Source organism: Tyto alba, unplaced genomic scaffold (assembly GCF_018691265.1).
Source record: "Tyto alba isolate M040663 unplaced genomic scaffold, T.alba_DEE_v4.0 Super-Scaffold_2, whole genome shotgun sequence".
Classification (NCBI taxonomy): Eukaryota; Metazoa; Chordata; class Aves; order Strigiformes; family Tytonidae; genus Tyto; species Tyto alba.
The window spans coordinates 48,901,075-48,922,058 of record NW_024881282.1 but is presented as its reverse complement, the minus strand read 5'-3'; the positions used below and the strand labels follow the sequence as shown (position 1 = coordinate 48,922,058).

General features: G+C 38.4%; 1 protein-coding gene across 12 annotated transcripts in view; it reads right to left on the bottom strand.

Moving 5' to 3' along the window:
- KCNC2 (potassium voltage-gated channel subfamily C member 2) overlaps window positions 1-20,984 on the bottom strand; it is a 105,563-nt gene that overhangs the window by 16,771 nt on the left and 67,808 nt on the right. The window lies entirely within an intron of this gene.

Sequence of the window (20,984 nt, the reverse complement as noted above, 5' to 3'; positions counted from 1 at the left end):
AATAAATTTCTATACTTTGGAGAATTACAAATTATTTCCAGTGACACCTGTTCACATCTGCTAGTTTAAGCCTCATCTTTTTATCGTTCAGAATATGATACAAATTATTTGAAAAATAACTAATTCAGTGTCTTCCTCTTACCAATACTCTGACAAGTAAGCTAATCTATGTATTAAATGCATACCATCTCACTGACTGCAAAAATTTAGTCAGAGATATTCATTACAAAACTGTATTTTACAATTTTTCTTCATATGTACTCTAAAACTCATTGATCAAGACTATTTCTTAGAATAAGACAGTTATAAGTGGCTATATCAAAATTAAACATTCCCATCATAAACACTATAGTCTGATATTGACTTTTCTCTCAAGCTTCAGGAAAGAAAAGTCTTTGTTCCTGTAAATCTTTCACATATTTGTCCTGTAATATTCTCCACAAGCCTTTTTTATTCTTCCAGGAATTCAAACCCCCAATTACCTTGTGGAATCCCCCCAGTTCTGTAGGAGTGAGACCAAATCAAACAAGAAAAAAAGCCAATGTCATGTACTGCTTCCAATCAGTCACAACTAACTTGCAAAACAGATTTTTTAATCTAGTTTTATAGCTGCTTAGTCATATAAAAACAAAGTCTTAAAAAAAAAATCCCCCAAAGAATCCAATAAATTTGAGGGATTTGTGTGTTCAATGAAAATATGACTTGACTATGGACGTTACTTAGGCAGAAAAAGAAACTGCATTTGTAAGTACACGGCATGCTTCACTATAATGAGTAGCAACTAACACTGGAATGAAATCACAGAATTAGATGCCACTTCCAGCTTTAAAGAGAGTTGTCTCTGGATTTAGATTTGACATATTGTCCTCATTTCTTATTTTAACACAATAGAATTTTATCCCCTTTGTTTAATTTCATCTGGCTATCAGGAGACTGCTAAAATCGTAATCTGATTTCAGAATGAGCTCTTGTGATGACCTTACCTCTCTGGATGGTATGATGTTCTGTGGGGTGAAATTTAAACATTAACAATTTTACACAAACCCAAATGTCTCACCAAACAGATCATCAGTGTCTTCATGACTCTATTTCTCAAAGTAGCTATTCTTCCTCAGCTACAAGCTCCTGTTGGAAAATAATCATTTAATGAAAAAAAAAAAAAAAAAAAAAAAAAGTCACATATGCTTTTATGGTGTAATGCATTTTCAGTGCATTGCATCTGGGTATACTGAGTAAGGAGCCAAATACCACCAATAGCTACTAACACCAAACTACTTGCATTTTAAATATAAACTCAAGGCAAATATACTATCAATTTTCTTCATCACTCATAAATCATAATCTCTCACATTCTCACTCTCCAAAGATTAAGGAATGGATACATACACAGCATTTTAAATGAATCTTCAAGGGAATAACAAAACCATGATACATGAAGTATCAAGCACTAAGACCAATTTGATGTTTCCAAAAATCTGTAGCTCATCATCCTTCTGGGGGATAAGGTGGAATGTCAGCATTAAACTATTTTTTAAATGTCTACATAAGTATTTAACATCCCAGCCTTAGCATCCTAATTGGGAAACTCTGACCATTATAATTTCTCAACCAGCATTAAGTCACAGTTGGTATAGTTCTTGCCAATATTTTTGTTTTCATCCTGTGAAAGATAAGTCTACTCTTTCCAAATCTCCAGTATAGTTCTTCCTCATTTGTACTCTCTCCTGCTAACATTATTTGGCATTCAATTTAACAGTTAACATTCTGCTGCTACAATTCTACGCATCATCATATTTGAATGAAAAAAATCTATATATCAATACACTTTTATTGATATATTGTTTAAGAACAGCCTATAAGTAATAAGCTATGCAGAGATTTATAGTGCAGGAGTATTTACAGCTCAGACTGGCTACCATCTGTACATAGTAGTGGGAACACAAATGTTCTCTTTCTTGCTCATTCTTTTCCCATTTGTTATAGTTTTACAAAGCAGTTGTGCTTCATTACCAGCTGGAGCACAAATAAAAAGGTTATGAATGCCTCTTTTCTTATTCAGAAATCCAGGTCCACAATCAAGTCACTCTGACTCAGCTGTCAGGTAAATCAGCACTCTGACACCAGTTTGACCCAAATACATATCTGACTCAACAAATCTTAGGTACATCTACATTTTAAAGCAGATCATGAAGCAAACCAGAGTTACAAATTATGCTGTATTTTAATTGCATTTAAGTGATGTATATCTTCCCAAAGGATTCAAAACTGATTTACAAACCTACACTGATATAGACACATGTTCTGTTGCTTAGCATGGAAAACTTTTTCTCTGCTGAGCAACTGGAAAGAAGATGTGACAATGTGTTTCAGTGGCAGGGCCACATTTCATGAAGTGGGAGTCTCCAGGACAGGATTGATCTGCTGCATCCCTGGTTGTCTCACGTCCAGAAAAATTACTAATTTCCTAAATGACCAGTGTCATTTCCCACTAGACAAATCAAAATCATAAATCATCTGACTTTGTTGTCCGACTGAGCTGCTACGTCAAACATGTTATACTGACACACAACATATATCCCACTGCCTGTTTTTTTCTCCTGAAGACTCAGCAGAACTGCCTGAAAATCAATTATGTTGCCTCCAGAAGCTTCCTTTTCCCATCCACTTGAATTTATCAAGCTTGTTTCACTTGTGATCTTTGTGAGCTGTGACTAGTACAGAAATGTTTTAGGCTTTACAGCCAGCTGTGCTGATTTTTTTAACTGTTCTTGGAATCTATATTCTAGCATTCATTTTTTAAAAAGGCATTAGCAAGGCTCACTTTGACCTTGCTTTATTGAAAAGGTCTGGATGGTTATTAGGCCTGATAAAGCAAACCACTGCCACTCATTCATTAAACACTGCTATAAATCTATGCACTCAAACAGGCAAGATATTTCTAGCAGCTGCAAAAATGCAATGAATGTTTTTCCTGAAGTCAAGACAAAAGTGAGAAAAAAAGAAATTATCTTTTGTTATTCTGGGTCTGATATCAGACATTCAGTGGCTTCTTACTACTAAAAGAGCATCTTCCAAAAAGAAGCTAAAATTCTCTGAATGGATGAAGAAGGCAGACTTTGAAGGACCTATTTCAGCCAATCCCAAATGTACATGCTGAGTTGAATTAGCATCTCTGTATGCTTTGTTTCCCTGCCCTAGACTACCCACTGTTCACACCATTACAGCAGAGATCAGGCTCTCGTACCTGGCAACTTGAAATACTACACATGCAGTATCTTTCCCTCTGCACTTGATTTATCATGAAAAGGTTTCATTTGGCTCAGTGGGTCAAAACTGGAAAAAAATCTTCAGTATAATAATATTTATTATTAATAGACTTTCACATCCATGCAGACAAATGGAGAAAAGAGAGAAATTCTTAAGAAGACAAATTCATGAAAATTCTATTATAATGTAGTTTGCCTAGTACATAAATCTCATGTCCATTAAAATTACAGAAACATTTTCAGCCCTATCATCTCTGTTTCACTTAAGCACGTAAGCTCATTTATATCTATTTTTTCTCTCACTCAAAACAAGTCTGATGGTCTAATTTAAACTACACTTGGGCGAATTTAGAAAACTTTAGGATTTTGAGGCTTGACATCCATTAAGATTTGTAATAGAGCCCCTCTTAGCTTTCACCAGGGAAACCTTATAATCAAACTATTGAATCTTTTTTTGCATCCCTAACCTAATCAAAACATACTGAAATTATTTACAAGTTTTCCAGGCCTGTGTCTTTCCTATACAACATAATAAGTCTTCTACTACAAGTGCTGGAATAGAAATTACCAAACTACTTTTTAAAAACTGAAGGGAAGGAGCCATTTCCAAGATACTCAAAAGTGTACGCAAAGCCTTCAAACAGCTGATTATCGGGTCTCTTTTGACTGGAAGCTATTTCTTTCTTATACTAATAAAGCAGCATTGGTTTAATTTTTCATACCTATACCACAGTAATACAGTACAGTTGATATTAATTGGTGCCCTTGTTTCATGACTGCAAACATAGTTACAGGAAAGCAAATCATAATGAATAGGCTACCTAGACTATGGCATTGCCTAAATCTTAGTTGCTTGCTTAGTATGGTATGATGAGCTTCCAATGCAGCAAATGATGAACCCAGAAACTTCATCCTGACACTTCTTATGGGAACGGCCACAGTTGTAATCCAGTAGACAAAACTCCTCTGCCATTTGCACTAGCAGGGTAGCCAACAACAGGGGTAGTTTAACTGACCCATGGTAGAGTACACAGTGATGAGACTAGGCCGTCTCAAGTTTTCTGGTTCTGACATGAAAAGTCTCTAGGGAGTGCAGATTTTTTTCCCCATGTTTCCATAGCTTGCTGAATTTCAGACTCCATTGTGCCCCCACACCAAGTATTGTCTTCTCCCTGTCCTTCACTCCCTTTCTCAACCCCAGCTCTACATCTCAGGTTTACAGTTGGAGCCCAGACTTTCTTTCTTCTTCTGAGCAACTTGTTCTTACTTTAGTTTTATATCCATGTCCTGTACCTCAAATCATTCCTTATTTTCATATTCAGCTCTCTCTCCAGAGCTGATGCACCTCCTCTTTTCCAGAGTCCTCCTCCAGCCTCAGCTATCACTTCACATGCTACCCTGGCTCTTTGTCCCAGGCTGTTTGCTCAGCCAACTCTGTTTTCATCCTAGTCTCAATGTCTGCATCTTTCTACCTCCCTCCACATTTCTGGAGGAGCTTCAAGCCCTTCTTCTCTGACATAAATCACAACCACCTTCCTTCTTCCCATCTCCAAAAGCAACTTCATCTTCCTTTTGCTCTAGCACCGATACCATGCTATGGTCTCCTGGTTCACGCTCATTTATCTTTTCTGCTTCCACTCATAACCTCATCAGGATTTTTATGCCAGTATTCTCTCCCAGTGTTGTTTCTGTGACTTTTATATTTGAATCTGAAGGGAACACATGCCTGTAAAGTCATCTGCTTTTTCCAACCAAATTACTGGTCTACTGAAAGATAGTATCTCTTCCTCCAAACCTGGCTTCACTTTGATGCTGAAGTCTTCCTCCCCTGCATCAGCTAGATGACAGAAAAGCGTAAGGGAGCATAGGATAAATGTTGACCTTAATTAAACAAATCTACTGTAATAAAATTAGAAGTTTCTTTTCAGAGGAGGATTTATGCCTTTCTATAGTAAAATCACTGGATAGTCTATAAAACAAGAACAGTATCTCAGCTTTAACCTTTTCCTAGGCCAGACAAGATGGTGTCCTTGGAATTTCTACATGATCTCACAGGAGCCTCTGAAAAGTCTTTTAAGATTTAAAAAAAAAAAAAAATCTTTGAGATACCTAAATTGATGGACTGTACATCCTAACACTTTGGTACAGCTGAAAGAGTGATGCACTTGGAGAAGAATTTGAGGTCAGAAGGGCATTTTTATGCGAGGGGAAAGGGTAAGACTATTAAAGCCCCTGTGCATGATGTATGTGAGTATGTTTCAAGCTCACAACACAATCAAAGCTATCAAAGCTAAATTTAGAGACAGGTGAATTATTCATTGCAACAGTAGTCAGCTAGGCTTATCCAGACTCTCAGGAACTGAGCACGTCACCCCAGACTTTTTCAGATCTATCTTTTGTCTCCATGGTGCAAAAAAATTGAATTGGTCAACCAATTGTCCAGAATCTTGTTAAAGGTCTTCATAAAGATAGGTAAAAAACTATATGTAGCTTACTTGCAGTTTCTAATACATTAAAATTTCATTTACCTCTGTCTCCAGGGATGCAGAAATGACAGTTCAATTGAACTGAGAAAGGGAATGTAAGAAAGAGAAAAGCCACCAGTATGACAGTTATTAGGATACTCATACAACTGTGATGTTCAGATTTCATTCCTGCCCTGTTCAAAGCAGACACCTGAACTGAGATGACAGATAGTTCAAATCCCTCCTCTAGATCCTAGGAGAAGCATGTTTAAACATATGAAAAAGACACAAATTTATGAGAGGGATTAAATGACACTGGGCCTGTGATAACAGAGAATTGGACTCAAAAACCCAAGAGGCTTCTCCAGCCCTCTGTCCCCATGAATATTTGCAAATCCAATTTATGCATTTATTTAATACATAGATTATGTTCTAAGCTATTGCAAGTATTAGCACTGAAGCTGCATACAGCACCATTTCAAATGCATTCCTATTATTTAATACCATCTGCATTGCCAATATTATTTAGCTTAAACATTCTCTTAGAGCTTTATCACTAGTTTGCCCCAGGGACTGACACTAATCCTTGCACTCAGGGCTGGACTAATTAGCACAATGTCAAATATTAGTGACATTGTGCACAGATCATCATCCTGCTGAAGATTTCTTTAACCAAGAGCTTGTTACTGATTAGAAGGAGCTTGCCAGCAGCAGAGGGGAACCATACGAGACTTGCCTTGCCTCAGAAGAAGTGAGGAATGAATTCCTGTGTCAAACCTGTCAATCCACCATAGCATATATTTCTTCAGAACCACGTGCTGAGATGGACAACAGCATTCATGCCAATCCAGCAAGCTTCAGAAGCAGCCTTCCCAACTTGCCAGGGAAAGCTCCTGTCTGCTGCAATTTTGCTTTTTATGACAACTCTTGTCACTTTCAGAGGTGTAAGTTATTCAGAAAATAAATACCTTTATCCTTTTATTTGTGATTCTAAATCCCAATTATTTATTTTTTAACTTACTGTTGTGGTTTGAGCTCAGAGGGCAACTAAGCACCACACAGCCACTCACTCCTCCCTTCTCTTCCAGTGATGAGAAGGGACAAATAAGCCAGACTTGGGATTTGAGATAGGACCAGAAGGGGCAAATCACCCATTATGGTCACGAGCAAAAGGCAGACTCATTAGGGGAAGAAAAAAAGAATACAAATTTATTACAGACACCAAAAATAACACTTAACAGAGCAGGACAGTGAGAAGCATTGCCACATTTTGAGAATACCTTCCTTCCACCCCTCCTTTCTTCCCGAGCTCAGTTCTGCTCCTGATACCTCTACCTCCTCCCCAAAGCAGCGCAGGGGCAGGGAATGGGGGAGGGTGGGGGGTGGGGGGGGGGTGTGGTGTGTGCAGTCAGTGCTGCTGCTTCTTCCATCTTTGGTGGGGGGAGCTTCTGGAACTTCTCCCCCTGCTAAATCATGGTCCCCCCTCATAGGAGACAGTCCTCCACAAACCCTCTCCGACGTGAGTCCCTCCCATGGGCTGCAGCATTTCCTTACACTGCTCCAACGTAGGAAATCAATTTTCTCTAACTGGAGTCCCTCCCTGCAGCCCTTCCTAAGCTGCTCCGGCGTGGGACACCCCCGCACGCTGCAATCCTCCCAGCACTGAACTACAACAGCAGGGGCTACTTATTCCCACAAGATCCCAGCCTTGTTTGGGAACAATCACCTTGGTCATCCATGAGAGGCCCCTCATAAGCCATAAATCAGCGTCTGCTCCACTGTAGATCTTCATGGGTGGCGGGGGGAGCCGCCCTGTCATCTCACCACAGGATACAGGGGAGTCTCTGCTCCAGCACCTCCCCGCTCCTTTCTTCCTCCGTTCCTTTGATGACCTTGGTGTCCATGCAGCTGCTGCAACTCCTCCTCACAAGTGTGACTCGTCCTCACCACATCCTTTCTTAAATACATTATTGCAGAGGTGCAGCTGATTGGCTCAGTTTTGGTGCAGAGGTGGAGCTGACTTGGAGCTGTGGGAGCTTCGAGAAGCTTCTCACAGGGGGTTGCCCTTATAGCCCCCTCCCTTGCTACTAAAAAAACCCACCACTCACTCAAACCCAGGACACTTACATGAATAGCTTACATATGAAATATCAACAGTAAAATATACACAATGGACCCATTCCAGGATCTTTGTGATTTAATTCTCCACACAAAGGGGTGTGGGAAGAAATATAAACTTAGTATAAACATTTGGATGTCCTAGATGGCTAAAATTCATCTTCAGTAAAGCAGCCAGCAATATCAATAACTGTATTATCATTTGTGCATCAGTCAACTTGCCATTGAGTTGGATGGGGCAGTTCTTTGTGCAACTAGGATTCAGAGCTATCTGAAGGAAAATAACTCTGCACTGGTTATAGTTTGGGTTGGTAACTTTACAACAATCCTCACAGCAATGAAAGGCATTGTAGCATGAAGCGGAAACTTTGCATTAAGGGAGCACAATTCTCCAGAGAGAGTTTCTGTGGTGAAGACCAGAGTCAGAAAATCACACAGTAAAGGGAGTCTTTGACACAACTTGAGATCTTGTTGCTCATTATGTACAGAGTGGGAACTCTGAGAGAATGAATTGACGCCACTGCCACTATGAGGCAGACTATACATTCACAGTCTCTAGGGAGCAATCTGCAAAAGGAGTGGCATGCAGTGCTGCACAGAGGCACATTTCGCAGTTTCCATTTCCAGTTTAAGGTCTACATGGGATATTTACCGCTGGCACATTCCTCTCAAGACTGGTTACGTTTGTCTGCATACTTCTCTTAAATAAGGAGCAGGTTACTTGTACGTAGAATTACAAGAGTTGTTGCTGCTGAAATATGCATGTGACATACCTGCAGAGGTCGGTCACTAGTGGTGTTTATGAAGTAGCAAACCAGGCTTTGGGGAATTCTGTGGTTTTTATTTAGGGCTTTGTAGTCCTGATTTGAAGGGTAATAAATTCTCTTTGTTTACATATAACTGACAGTCATAAAACATCTTGACAAAATGATGCATGCCAAGAAAAACAACTTTATTTAACAGCATACAAGCAGAGAAGTCTAGTGGCAGGCTCAGACTTCATTTTCACCTTGTTTCTTCAGCTCTTTTTCATCAGTTCACCTACTCATTCTTCTCTTACCATTCTGCAATTTGAGATGTAGAATATGAAGATAAATCATTTCATCACAAACTTTTCAGATAGTTTGCTTCTTCAGGATTTGAACAAAAGCCCATTTCCCTGGTGTCTAATGAAATTTGTCCTGGTAACTCCTGGCGAAACTGAAAACCAAACCAAAAAATTAGCAGGATGTTAGTGGTAACTGTGTTCTTTACAGCCTCCTAATTCCTAACATAGAAACTGTTACTCACAAACAATTCTTAAACATTAAGACTCTCTGTGTCTTAAGATGTTCAGAAATACAATAACTGCATTAAAACATTAACCTTTATTCAGATAGGGGTTGGTGAGGTATTGCATTTTTTTGGGGGGGCGGGGAGGGATGGTTTTTGGACTGAAGATACTAGGAAAGATGATGCTCAGTAAAATAGTGTATATGAAGTTATCACTTGCAGTGTGCAGGATTACTTTGCCAAGCAAGAGCAGAGACACATTAAGTGACTATATGTGAAAAATCTGAAAGACTAGGGGAAACAGAAGCAAACTTAAATGCACCAGAGGGTTCTTGCTGGTTTGCAGCACACAGCAGAGAGAGGTCATCTTTATACTCCCTTTTAGGAACAAAAGGCTGTTTCTTCCTTTAGTAAAAGATATGCTAGAATATAAATGATATCCCAGCTAGTCAGGTATTTCCCCTGCCCTCAACACATGAACAGCTCAAAATAGTACCATTCATGGCAGGGTTTACCATGTATGCTATGTTTATAAAGATGTTTAGAATATATTCTATTTCCAGTTCAAATATAGATTGCTTACACATCATCATGTTTGACCAGCAGTTTTGTAACAGGCACCTTCAGTGCACGTCTCTAGTGTAATTGTGAGTTTGGTCCCTAGGGAGAGACAGGGAGTGACGGGTGTCAGATGAGTGTGATGAAGGACTCATCTGAGGTACCAAGGTTGAAAGCAGCATGTCCATTCAACAAATGAAAGAATGTTGCTACAAAGGGGATTTTTAGCGTTGCAAGAAACTATAGTCATCTTATTTCACAATAGCAGTAGTGAGTACTGTCTGTAAATCCAGTCCCACTCTTCTCTAGAGGAAAACAATGAAAAGAGATGTTACTTGCTAAATTTAAATTAATAACAAACTCACCTGTACAGAATATTTTTTATCCACCCAGCTCAAGTACTCCAGAATAATCCATGATACCATTCTGCACTGTGTGGGCTGGGATTTTGGATCCCAGGTACTTCTAGTACTTCTTGGTCCTGAATTCAATTCCAATTCACCATGGCAAGGGCAAGCAGCTCTCAAGCCACAACACTGCTCCAGATGTCCCAGTGTCACAAAAAGGACTATTTCTAGCTTCCTTGTATAGAAAAGAGATGAAAAACATTGGAGTTCAGATAGAAATAACTTGTGGCCCACATGTCACAGGGATTCAGCTTGTTTCCCAGACCTTCAGCCCTCTCATTTCTCTGTCATTGCTAGTTGAAATCAAAATTCCCTGTACATGGAATGTCATCCAGTTATAAATTAGTTTGTTTGGAAAAGTCCGTTGTGCTTTGTTTGTTTGTTTGTTTGTTTTTTTCTCTTAGTCCAAATAGGCCCACTTGCAGCTGCTTCATTCATGTGAAGTTGAGCCCCCAATGCCAGGGCACTCTTTATGCACTGGCATCGCACACAGCAGTACACAAAAGCAGCGCCCAGTAACAGCCGTTGGCAACCCCGGCACATCTGCGCATTACTGAGAGCGTTTGGAAGGACAGCACGGTGCATGGCATGCAGGGTCTTTCACTGACAAATGAAAGGGTCTTGTGTGGAGACAAAGCTGCTGTCTCAGGCCATATAACCGATGCCCTCCAAACCTACACACTTGCATACAAATAACACATTTCTAATAATATCATCCTTTATGTTGGATGTGGACATTGATATGTTACCCTGTTTTTCCAAGACAGTCTTCATACATGAATATGGCACTTATGTCTTTTAAAACTTTCTGTGGCAGTAGATCTTCCAAGAATACTGTAAACTGTCAAACTTCTTCCTCCCATAAGTCTCAATATATTTTTGGGTGGGAGGACATAAAGAGGTGTTATACAACCTCTGGAAATGTTCCAGTTTGAAAAACCATAATGTCTGGTCAACTCCCTTAGTTCTAGCACATCATTTGCATGCTACTGCCTTAATTTCTAAAATAATGTAATCCAGAAGGTGAAAAGCTGCAGTTATTCACAGAAAAACTGTTTGTGAAATTTTCACTGGGAATTCCAATCTCTCCAGAAAATAATTTAATTTCTGCTCTCCCCTGCTCCCATCCACAAAAGAGTATTCCCACCAAAACAGCCAATACCTCAGGGTTAAGATGCTCCAAGGGGAGGTGAAAGACCATGTTAAAGTCTCTAAGGAGTCAATGCGTGCCCCAAACTACAGCCTTGGACTGATGCGGATTCCACCTTTCCTTTCCTTCCCAAGGGCTACACAACAGATTTCAAATCCCAAAAATTTAATGAAATAAAATTTTTGTTTTCCAATCAGCAATTTTATCCCAGTTCCTAGTGGGTAAGATTTTCTAACTGTAACGCCCCAACATACTCTCTTTCTTTTCCTCTCCAACTCTTCTTTCTGTATGAAGCACCATCTGAAGTGACAGACAGGCAGACAATGAACCAGCCTTTTCAAACCCTACTGGGAAACGCAGTTGAAAGAAAAGTATCAAAACCATCCAAAATCACACACAAAATATAATGGCATGCAATTAATTAACCTGTCAAGAGAGAAGCAGACATTATTGTTCTGATGAGCTTTCTAGATTGTGGGTTGCTTCCTCTTGCCAGGTGCAGCTGCAGTGATAGTGGGGGGGAAGCTCACAAAAATACTATACTGCCAACCCAGAACAAAAACTGGCCTTCAGACAAACAGCCTGGCTGCATGCTCGCTGAATACGAGAGCTTCTCTCCAGAAGAAATCAGAGAGAGAGTGAGACAAAGCAAGGGTGTTTTTTTTTTTTTCCATTTTGCACAGCTGGCACCGCTGTTACTTCTATACAAAAATAAAAATAACAAACAAATAGAGTGGTTGGAGGTCAACCAGAGCCAAATATACACAGCTTTTCAGGCTCAATCCTGTGAAATAGTGAGCACCTCCTGCAATGGGAATTGAGGATACTTGATAGAGGGAGGGATATGCAGAACATAGGTGGTCTGGTGAGGGCTGTTTGCCCAGGATCCCTGTAGGAAACATATGAATGTGGGAATCTGACACAGATCTTTAGATTTATGGAAAATAAAACCAGTAGAAATCTCAGTCTGTACACACTGTTTCATCTGACACTCTTGGGCTTTTATCTCCATTTCTGTATGGGATTTATAGCAAACTTTATGTTAGTGCTTCGAGAGTTCATGCCTTGCTGTCATATCTTAACAGACATTTTTTTCACTTGAGTAAAATTTCATCTATTGTTTCTTTGATTATATAATGTCCTAGTGCAGCTCCTATAGTTACCCACACTTCCATGTACAGCTTTCGTTTTTGTCCCAATCTTCAAAAATTGTCTGGGATTCAGAGAATTCTCTATGTTAAATCACTACAAGGATTAAGAGGGCTTGTTGAACAGTTGCCATTACACAAGTCTCCTTATTCTGGGGCCGTTCTTGTTCTTAAGTTCACTGTAGTTTGTTCATAAGGTAAATGACTAGGAAACAGATAACCCTTTAGATACAGATAATTACAGTGTCAGGGTGGGAGGTTCTCCGAAATAAAAAAAATAGTTAATTATGTATTATTCACTTTTTTTTTTTTTTCAGATTTCAGCCATGAAATTTCAGCAGAATCTCAACAGGGATCCTGGGGAACAGATATACACTGTAGCCTGGGAACATATTCTAAAAGCTAGGTTCTGAAATTATGGATAGCAAAAAGTAGGGAAGCAAGAAATAATGCTTCTCTTAGACAACCAATATGGAACAGGCTTTGAGAATATTTTTGTAAAAAACACAGTCACTTATGTCCCCAGCTGAAGTATGTGTCAGGCCAGCTGAGATGGAGTTTTGCTCACTGAGTATAGGTCTATGTTTAAAAGATAAAGGAAGTTTTATTCCACATGTAGGGATTACATTAAACATTTCAACTGCTAATATGCTATCAAGTGATATAATGCTTCAGATATGAAGTGATGAGCAACATTGTGGAAATCTAAGTTTCACAGCTTTATATTCATTAACAGTTTTGTTTCAAATGTATGAAAAATTATGCTGGATATGACCAGAAAAAGTACTCAAATGTCTATTATTAAATCCCTTTTTATTTACCACTAATGATCCAAATACTCAGACATTATAAACTGAAAATGAAGAAACTAGGGAATATTTTGGTGCATTTTTGTAGATAGATCTGTGCCTGCCCTAGAAGGACTGGCTGCTGGTGTACTACATTACTCGTTGTCACAAATCCATGACCATATTGGATAACCAGACCAGGAAAATAGAAAGTCACTACCTGTAGTGGTTGAGTTAAAGTTTTTTTCTTACTTTATTTTACTTATCTGATAACAGTACTATGTGAAAACATGACTATATTTGTTTTCTGCAGTTCTGTGTTATTGAAATATGTATATTGCAAGAGGCTAAAAAGACCACAGTGTGACATTGCCATAACTGGTTTAGCACATGAGGTTCTTGCATACAAGGAAAGAATAAAGGGTAGGTGGAAAACTGCTCTTACAAAAACAAGATGGGACAAAATTCTGTGTAAATAGAAGCAGATATTAAAACATTTTGGGGTTTTTTTGGCTTCAGAAATGACAATGCATAAAATCAGCTCATGCAAGATACGGTCATATAAGATTTACATGTGGTAACGGATGCACATGGAGATCAGAAGCAGCCCATTTGAAAATTTAGGCCCATGAAAGATAATAGAAGGCAATAAGGCAAGTCACATGCAAGAGTAAAAGAAGAACATTTATCAGTTTAATGGGCATTTATAAGATGCACTAGGGAGGCAGCAGACCATTAGATAAGACTATGTGTGGTACACATGCACCCATCTATGAGATAGAGCACCAACAGCCTGCTCAGGCTTAAAGACATCTTCCCCTCATTTCATTCAGATCCAGGCTGCCTGCAGTGCTAACTGGTATCAACACTCTTCCAAAAATATAAGCTGATTCAGGCTTGTACTCTTTCAGTGGCTGATCATCACCATACAAGACCTGATAATGAATGCAGCTGCACTGGTGTAATAACAGAATAACTTAGTATGACACAATGGAGCTTCATGCTGTTAGAACTGAGACCAGAAACAAACCCAGTGTCACAGAACAGGGGAAATGGGAGAGTAAGCCAAAAAAATTAACCTAGCCTGGCAATGTCAGATTGTTTAAGACAGTAACTGTGCAATTCTTTTGAAGTCAATGTGACGACACAGAGGCTTCAACGGGGCACATGCTTAAGAATCTTGCTGACCCAGGAATAAATACATCGATTTTGGTAATATGATGCTGACTCTGTATCCCCCTGCGTGTGTGTAAGCTCACTCAATGTGCACAGACTGCTGCTGTATTGTTCTGCATCTACTAGGTATAGCAAATTTATAAAGAAACAATAAAACAAACTCTGAAATCCATTGTTACACAATCCAAGATTCAGCTTGATATTGGGACCTTAAGATCTTACTTTTATCTGGAAAGGCTCATGCAATTTAGACGTGACCAACAAATGTATTCAGTGCAGGCTTCTAAGATATGCAGACATGCAATAAAATGCTAGCCTATGAATCATTAATATTCTCTTACATGCTTACCTCAGAAGTAAGCTTGAAATTAAATTCAAAATGGTGACAGCGTAGGTGAGAAAGCTCCATTTCTCCCAGGTCCCTGCTAAATTTCTCCATGAGGCTATTGCCATGATAAAAAGTGTTTATTAAACTAAATCTGGGTGATATATATGCATCAAGTCACTGTAAACTTCTCATATACCCAGCCAGCCAAATTGAAAGTACTCAGTTGTCACTGTAAACCAGGTACATGTGGACAGGTTGATGTAACAGAGATGGCTGGTGAAATAAAACTTACCTAGGACTCCCCGAGGCACTTCTAAGACTAAGACATTGCCATTTTTAAGATTAACAGAGAGAATGACTTATAGGAGACTGCAAACAGTTGTTGCTATTTCAAAACTTTAGTTTCATAAAAGGACTCCTAATTTCTAAGAAAAATACTAACAATTACACCAGCTGAGCACAAAAGAAAAAGTAAACACGGCCTTATTCAGCCTCTGGCAGTATTCTTATCTTAGATGCAACCCAAGTTAATGAAAATTCCAGTAGAAACGTTTTGAATTAATGACATTCATCTGATTAGAAGCTTCATTTTGATCTTCAGCATGAGTTTACTCTAAACCTCAGGCTAGATTTGAGAGCTGCTCATCATGTGTGCTAACTAGCTCACAGAGGAGACAGGAGGAATTCCCAGGTTAGGAGGGAAAGGAAGGCTCACATACTTGATATAGAAAGATAAAGCATTTTTTTTTTTTCAATTCAGTGTCCTATTATTTTTTTTTAAAATAAGTTACCTGAAAATAAATAGGGCAGTTTGATTTATTTCAGAAGTTTGCTGCCACCATGCAGTACTGAAGGAGTACTTCTTCAGAGTTTCCTGTTTCTCTGATACATGTAATTTGGACAGCTGATCTAAGTCATGGATAAAACCACCATGAGGCACAGGTTTAAAATTTCTAAAGTTCTTCCTGTCCTGGGTAAGTGTGCTTGTGTGTGCTTGCATATTCTGTGCAGTTCTTACACTTTTTACATTTTCAGTCCACATTGTTAACAAAGAGAAAGCTCAGAGAAAATATAATAACCAGTTCCATGTTTTGACTACTGTAACAGAGATTTACCCACAATCACTGAAAGAGAAAATAAATCCCAGACTTCAAAAGTTTATTTATTTTCTCAACTTGGCAGAAAGAGAAAGTAATAAAGAAGAATGAAGAACCCATCAGAACCTTCAAAAGCAACACTAGATATTGGAATGAAACAGAAAAATAGGATTCTCTCTACCTGAGGGAACATCTCTACAAATGGGAGCTGCAGTGCACCTTTAAATGAGCTACTCTTAGCACATCAGTGGAGAAACGCACCATAAATAACTGAAATTAATTTTCTTATAGATGACCTTCATCTGGTTATATGGTTATTTATGGTGCTTCCCCTGGGAGAAGCAACCTGATTCCTCAAGTAGACAGCCTTGCTGGGGAAAAACTGGGCATGGGCTGAACATTTGCTCTGATCATCAGTACCTATTTAACATAATAGCCATTCTACACATGTTTTGGCAGTTGCCTGTGCCACAGTCAAAAACAAGTTTTCCATAAACATCTACCACATCCCACAGAAAGACTAGGATGGGGTGTGTAGTTTAGACTCAGACCACTAACCATACATACATCACGAGAAGCTTGTACCATCACACTGGCATGTCCACAGGTGGTGAGTTAATACTGAAAACTTTTGAGGAAGGACCTTAGCATAATTACCAGAGCTGAAAAACATGAAATGAAACAAGAGTTTCCTCCTGTCAGTGCAACAGCTTTGGGAGTTGCCCTTGCACACTTGGTGACAAAGGACAGAGAGAAAGTGCTTCTGTTTAGAAGATAGGATCCTTCCCTGGAAAATATACATAGCTGAAAAGACGTCATTGCCACTGGCTCCTTTGTAACTTCCACAGCATGCTAGTTCCTCTATTTAGGATGTTTTAAGAGTACATCTAAAGAGAGACCATATTTTGACTAGGAAAAATAAAAAAATACATCATCTTATATTTAACCTGACCATGCCATAGGAAATTAATTTGTTTGCTTTCCTAATGAAAAGGTAAATAAACATGACATAAATATTTAATCTGCAATCTTTCCCTCTTGCCAATATGTGGTTGGTTTCTCATAGCAACAACAGCCATGCCATTGTCAACAACAGGCTGCTTATGTTACTGTGAGCCTGGACAAATTCCACGGAATGTAACAATCCTGCATCTGCCCTCCATCATAGCTGTTCCCCTGGTGCCAGATGGACAGGCTGGCTCACAGTGGTTCTGCAAGCCAAGGTCACCAAACAGTTCTAGTCACAACCCCTCCCACCTCCCCTGGCTCATCTCCCTTGGATGCTTCTCCTAAAGGGATGCAGAAACAAGTGGCAATAAACACAGATAGCTATGGGCCCTCCAGAAAACATTCAGCAGAAATAGCTCTGCAACGGTGACAAACAGGGGAAAGAGAAACCCAAGCTGGTTCAGCAATTTCAGAAGTTAGTCCAGATTCAGAGTGGTGTATCTGACTCACCATCATCTCACTATGATGATATTAAATCTTTTATCTTGTAGCCCCTACTACTGTCTCCCTTTTGACAATCAGTCATGCAAAGTCCCTGATTTAATCCTGCCACTTACCAGTGAACCAATTTTCTGCACATGACCTTCTCCTTAATATTTAGTTGGCCTTGATCAAACTCCCAAGCAAAGATTCTTCCTTCATCAGTAAACTGTTTATATACCACTCTTTTAGCATAATAGCACATCAGTCAAGACACCAGCAGTAACTAAAGGCAGGTTTCATGCTCCATACTAGGCAGCTGTTTGTTTCTCAAGCTTCCTATAAATTTCACAGCTCAACTAATAATGCATGAAAGCAGCTAAATGCGAGAAAAAATGATAACAAATTGAACTATAATAGCTTTTTATTGTAGTTTATGTTGCCATTGCATGGAGCTCTGGAAATATTACTGAACAATCACTATTATTGCAAATAATTGCATGTAACACAGTGAATTATTCCCTCTTAATATTTGACTGCAAAAGAAACTGTCTAGAAAAATTATCTGGAGCATTCCAGAAGACAAGGATTTAATCAGAAATCAATCAGTACATATGCATTTTGAATTTAATAATAAGGAACTGTCACTGCAGGTAGAAAATTTCCCAAGTTAGATTTCACCAGTTACTAGCCTGTTAGAAGAATATGAAATATGATCTTAAAAATCCCTGTAACCAATTGAATACATGTGTCAACTTGCCTTGAAAGATTAACTTAATTATGTAGAAAGGGGGAAACAGAACTGGTAGGATTGGCAGGGTTTAAAACTCTTTGATGTATGTTTCTTAAGTGCTGAGATAGGGCATTGAAATCACATATAATACTATGAAAATGCGCTTTGAAATGCTTTGAAAATATATAGTGCTACATAGCTGCTATTACAATTACTGCATCTAAAATGTGCATGCACACATCATCTTTGAATGGAAAGTGTTATGAAATCTTTGACCAGGCTGGAAGTTATCTCAAAGAGGTCTTATTAAAGGATGTTTTCTTATATCTCGTAAGTTCCTGTTATTGTAGGACTAATAAGTCTCATCAAAGTTAGTGGGAAATAAGCATGTGTTGAAAATCTAGCACTTTCTCACCTTTCTGAATTGGTGTTTTATGCGCTTTTCTATTTCTCCTTAGATAATAAACTCCACTTTTCTTGGGTTCCCAGGTTCATGCGGCCAAATTCAGAGGTCTTAGACACCACATGTGACTTACAGCTCTCAAACCCACCAAAACTACGATCTAAAAGAGCCTATTTAACCATCACCAGAGCTTGGAGGTGCCCAAAATTACCAGCTGACTCCTTATTGTGTCTATAATTTTCTAGGCATCAGGAGATTTGCATATCTTCCTTACCCAGAAGGCACCTATTTGGGGAATTTTGAGGACTTTTTTTCTGTTTAAACTGACTGGGGCTCCAGAAAATACACATTCTCTCACATTTATAGCATGCCCTCACAGAATTTCTATCTTCTAGCCTCTTTTTATAGTCAGTGGAGAGAGTCAGACAATTTTAAATTAACACACATCTGACCCGTGCAGAAGTCTCCTTTAGAACTGAACCAGAGGACATGAAAGTGAGCATTTGCCTCCATTGATTATGAAAGGAGACCAGCTAGACTGAACTTCTGTGTGGACACCAACATTTGAGCAGATACCTTTCATCTTCATATCTAATGCACTCAGGATATTAATACCATTGAAGGAACTTGTAGATACTTCATACACAGAGAGTAAATTTCTTAAGACAATAGATTTGATAGTGACAGCAATTCTGGTTAGGTCTGTTAGGCTTCAGTTACCCTAATTTTGAAAAGAGGGAGAGAGGAAGCAGAGATGTAAAATTCACATCATTTGAGGAAAGTCTGATATGTTGAATATGAGATTTTACATTGGAGAGAAAATTCAAAATTTTTTAATGTTTACAGCACTCTAGAATTTCACTAAAAAAAAAAAAAATTAGGGAAATCATTTCCCTCCTGAAATATTTTACTATGGTTAGACTGCATCATGTTCTTTAGATATCCTTGAATGTCAATTAAAATTTTTTACTTTCAAATCAAAATGTTTGTCTCAGATTCTGAAGCACAACAGAATAGTTACTGCTTGTTGCATCTCGGGCCCTTTGTAGATGTAAAATTATGTCAAAAGAATTCTGCTAAGTCAGGTATTCAAGGGAATTGTAGTATAAGAGCAGGTTTTAATTTTTTTTTTTTTCCCCAATGTATTTGTTAAAACCAGATTAGAAGAAATTTTTATCAAAAGAATAACATTGCAATTTTATCAGGTCATGAAACAAATGTGCCATCTTAATTTGATCTTCAGATATACTCTGTTTGGTTGAATGACTGGCCTATTACTCCTTTCTAATTAAAATGCAGATATACAACATGGGGTAGAAAAACAGTTAATAGAATATCTACAAATGGACTTCTATACTAGAGTGACAAAGCACTGTAATAAACCCTCTTATTTTAAATACAAATTAGGAAATATTCTGCTCTAGAGAAACAGTGCAAATAAAAGCTTAAGAGAAGAACATCTTTGATATAGTATGATTTAAAGAGTGCTTATAACCCCACGGACCGGTGATATTTCCTGTTACATGAGCACAATTTCCTTTATCGGAGGTAAACCTGGATTTGCTTGCTACTGTTCAAGCTAGACATCGTCATTCAGAGAACACGAGTTTTGAAGGTCTCCCCAGAGACTTACCAACAAGACAGGCTTTTCAGGGAACGATCCCTTCATCGGAAACTCAGAAGGTGTCTTAATGCACACACTCACGTGTGAAGCCTTTCAGAAGACCTAAGGGCTGAGAATGGGATTTTCAGAGGGACAACACACTGCTGAGAGTGACTGCAACATAACATACTTTCTTCTTGGGCTATGATACATTTTTTACAAACATTAGCAAATCATCACACACACAGCATCTTTGCATGTTTTAAAAATTAAGAAACTGAGACTTAATGTGGTCAAACAATTTTACTTACAGGTGGTCAGAGTAACAGTTTACCTCCCTTCCCAAACTGTGGGTCCACAGCTAGGTGTAGTATCCTTGCTAGTCACTTGTGTCACTTTTCAGAAGAACATCTCTATCTTACTAATACTGCCATCACATTTTCTGGTTTACCCCAAACCAGTTTAATCTGGTTACTTCTCACTTTGACTACTGAACTACTAACAAAGCCTAATCCTCCCCTGTCTTCCCCAGGTAAAATGCCACTGAATTCAAAGATAAGAAAAGGAACTATAGATCATACAAATACTTTTATGGAAAAAAAAAAAAAAAAAAAAAAACAAAAACAAAAACAAAAAAAAAAAAAAAAAAAAACAACTAAAACCACTCTCTTTGAAAAAGAGCTTCTTCATGTTTTCTCCATCATACCAATGCTTTGAAAATATACAGTGCTACATAGCTGTTATTATGATTACTGTATCTAAAAACAAGCTATTCAGGTTATAGAAATACTCATTCAGAAAAAACAGAAATCACAACACTCCAGTCCTATAAAAAGCACACTCTTAAATGTTTTTATGAACTGGTTTCACAAAATACATACACGTAACTGTGATACACAGAGGCCAACTAAGGCAGCACATTAATACTCCCCTTCATAATATCTGATGAGGCAATAATAATATTCATAACCAACCTCCTATTTCCTAGATGTGCTACCATTGCTATACTTTGCCAAGCTAGACACGTTTTACTGTGACATATTT